The 3,293-nt window shown below is 38.5% G+C and overlaps 1 pseudogene; it reads right to left on the bottom strand.

Moving 5' to 3' along the window:
• Nucleotides 1-1,033: 1,033 nt before the first annotated feature.
• LOC134948109 (5S ribosomal RNA) lies at nt 1,034-1,151 on the bottom strand (annotated as a pseudogene).
• Between the last annotated feature and the right edge of the window lie 2,142 nt (nt 1,152-3,293).

Below are 3,293 nucleotides of genomic sequence, written 5' to 3'. Positions count from 1 at the left end.
CATTGCTCCTGAGTGTGCTTCCCACATTCTCATACCCACCCGTACTATGATCTTATCAAAATAATATTACAGTATAACAATTTTCCTTCTGCCACTGGTTACCTGCAGTTGTTTTTTCGCCCCTGTTGTTGTGTTTTTTTCCCCCTCTTCCACCCCACTGTGTGTTTTTCCTGTAATGTTTACCTCCACTGATTACACACCCTGCCATTGCGCCCTACATACAGGGTACATCATACTACTACACAAGTGTCAGTCTTCCAATATATGCAGTGGGCCCTTGTATGGCTCACCTCCCACAGTGTAACCTTCAAAGTGCGCCCAACATGGCTGCCTCATCTGCCTCATCTGGTATGCTTGTGGATGGGATGAAAAATACACGGACCTGGTAGTTTTGTTGGAACCCTACTCTGAACTTTAGGACTCTGAAATCACCCCCATTTTGTGTAATCTCTTCTAGGGGTAGACTATTCTACCCTGGGTAATCCTACGCTGTTCGCCCAAGATGGCTGCCGCACCTGGTACCTTGTGAGGGTGGAATACACAACCCTTGGAAGTTATTATCCAAAATGCCTACACCAATCCTGAATTATGCTTTCTTATTACATAGACTACATTTAGGGAGAGAGAGTGAGAGAAAGAGAGAGAGAGAGAGAGAAAGAGAGAGAGAGAGAAAAGACAAAATGACTTTTTTCTAGGAGCACTCATTCGTAAATAATAAAGAAATTAATATTTATCAAATGTGAATTTAATATAAAACTTAACCTTTATTTAGTTCATAGATAAAATATTGATCAGAATGATGAACTGCATAATTGATCATAAAAACTTGATTGCCTATTTAACAAATAAGGTTCAAGATAAGGTAGAGGTGAAAAGATCAAAGAGTATGTTCAGGATTCCTGTATGTAAATAAAAGGATATCCAAGCAATCACAGAACCCTAGGGATATTGTCTATATTAAAGAAACTAAAAGATAGTGTCAAATAATAGACTGCAGAGCAGTGAGTATAGAGTAAGGATCTCCTGGAAAAATTACCCACAGCACCTGGTATTCCCAGGTGGTCTCCCATCTAAGTACTGACCAGGCCTCACCTGCTTAGCTTCCGAGATCGGACAGGATCGGGAGCATTCAGGATAGTATGGTCGTGGGCAGATTATTGGAGTGTGAAATGAGATGCACTTCTGCATTCTTTACTTGCCAGGGGTCAGGTTTATTAGCCAGGCCCCTGTTTTTCCAGATGAGAGAGTGTAAGAGAACAGTTCTGCTTTCTGTTGTGACAGTATAGCATCCACTGGGAGAAGTGTATGGCTCCAACCAGAGTAACCGTCAACCAGATGAGAGAGTGTTTAGGTTGTAACGTTGGTTAGGAGACAAGAAATAAAATGAAAACACTTCTGCCTTCTGTTGTGATAGTATAGTGTTCACTGGCAGAAGCGTTTAGCTTGAACCAGAGTAACTATCAACCAGATGAGAGAGTGTTGAGGATAGAAAAAGTGGGAATCAGTTAAAGTAGGAAGGAGAAAGTATGTTTTTGAGTAAAACTGAGAGAGCTTGAGGCTAACTCAGATCAAAGTTATTGACAGTGACTGGTTTTATTAAATGCTGTCAGAGACATAGCCTCAAGTATACTCCAACACAAATAGTTCCAATATGTCAAATAGGTCTCAATGGCTTTTAAGACAGTTTCTGTATGTTGCTGTGACTTGTGAAGCAATCAAATACAAAAATATGGAACTCAAGGCTGGCTCACATCAGAGTTCTTAAACATCAGAAATCTGTTAATACTGTTATTAAATCAGTACAAAAACAGGTACAGTATAATTCACGTAATCTGTACAGTGATTTATTCCTGTTAGAAAAGTTACTGTGTATTGTTGATACAGCTTCCTAATAACTTTAAATGGATAATTGAAACATGATCAAATCAAAGTTTTTAAAAGTCATATGTTCTATTGATACCATCAGAAAAATATCCTGAGATTATTCAAGCAGATAGAATTCAAATATTCCACTCATTTTAGCAGATCAGTGTTACCCATTTATATATCAGATTCAAACTTTGTTCATTTTGAACCCTGAATGATCTGTTTTCAGAGAAGTTGATTTATTGACCTAGTGTTGCTATTAATAAAACTTAAAAAATATAACACTATTGCCCATTATGCTTTATTCATATATGCCATATTGGAATAATGAGGGACCTTTAAAGTAGGGAGATTAGACAATTTGAGGTTCAAGGCAAATATACATGGACCCTAAAAGTAAGGGTAATATCTGAAGTGGAGTGTACATCACCTGCCCCATAAAAAGCATCTTAAAACATTTTATCATCTCTTGGTTCCCTGATAGGGACATTATATTAACTTTTATTTGAACTACGCTCACACTGATAGAATAAAAAATTGCTTAGCAGCTTAGGAGGTTCTCAGAGTTCAAATAACATAAACCCTCAAAAAGTATCTTAAAATGTGGAACTACAACTACCAAAGTGAATGTACAAATGGCACAGTCCTGGATTGATATATGTGGGACAGGCGTTAAATTACCAGACATTCCAGCTACTGTATGACGACTGTTCTGAAATCCAACACTAGTGCAGGTGGTCACCTTATGTATTATACTCCACTATTACTTGCTGCCGTGGTGATTCCTTTCCAAACAGGCAAATGGTGAAATGTACACCACTGGAGTTCCAGAAGTACACTGGGGTGATACTTGAAAAGCGACTGATTAATGCAAATGTCAGCGTATATAAGATCCATTGACGCGTTTTGCCCGACTTATCAAAATGGGCTCACAGTTAGTTATTTACAGATTAGGGAATCTGGAATAATTAATAAATCAGCAGTTGAAAGTAAATTGTGATCTACATCAGCCTGAAGTACAACAGTTCTAGTGCCTGCTGCTGCCTCTCCTAGTTGTGTCAACAGGTAACCTCTGTATGGGTAAGCAAATGCTCTGTCCCCAATGATAGGGGCGATGTATTCAAGCCTCACTCCACTGATTGATCTCTGGTGTTGTTAGATATGCGTCATTTTGCTTTTGCAGCCGGGATATTGACAGCCTTCATCCCGCCCGCCGGGATAACCTATGTAACCCAGGGTTATATATAATCTGTTTAACCCTTCTCTCCATATGGGTTTTCCCAATGTGTTTGTGTAGTTGTATTTTGTACATTTTCTGAAGATGTGTTGTGGTTGTATTAAAATGTGATTTGCTCTTATGCTAGGTTAATATTTTCTTTGTTTAATTAAGGGGGAGGATTTTAGACGTCAATTAATTTAATTTGTAG

The sequence above is a fragment of the Pseudophryne corroboree genome, chromosome 1, assembly GCF_028390025.1.
Source record: "Pseudophryne corroboree isolate aPseCor3 chromosome 1, aPseCor3.hap2, whole genome shotgun sequence".
Lineage (NCBI taxonomy): Eukaryota > Metazoa > Chordata > Amphibia > Anura > Myobatrachidae > Pseudophryne > Pseudophryne corroboree.
This window is presented reverse-complemented; position numbering and strand designations above follow the sequence as displayed.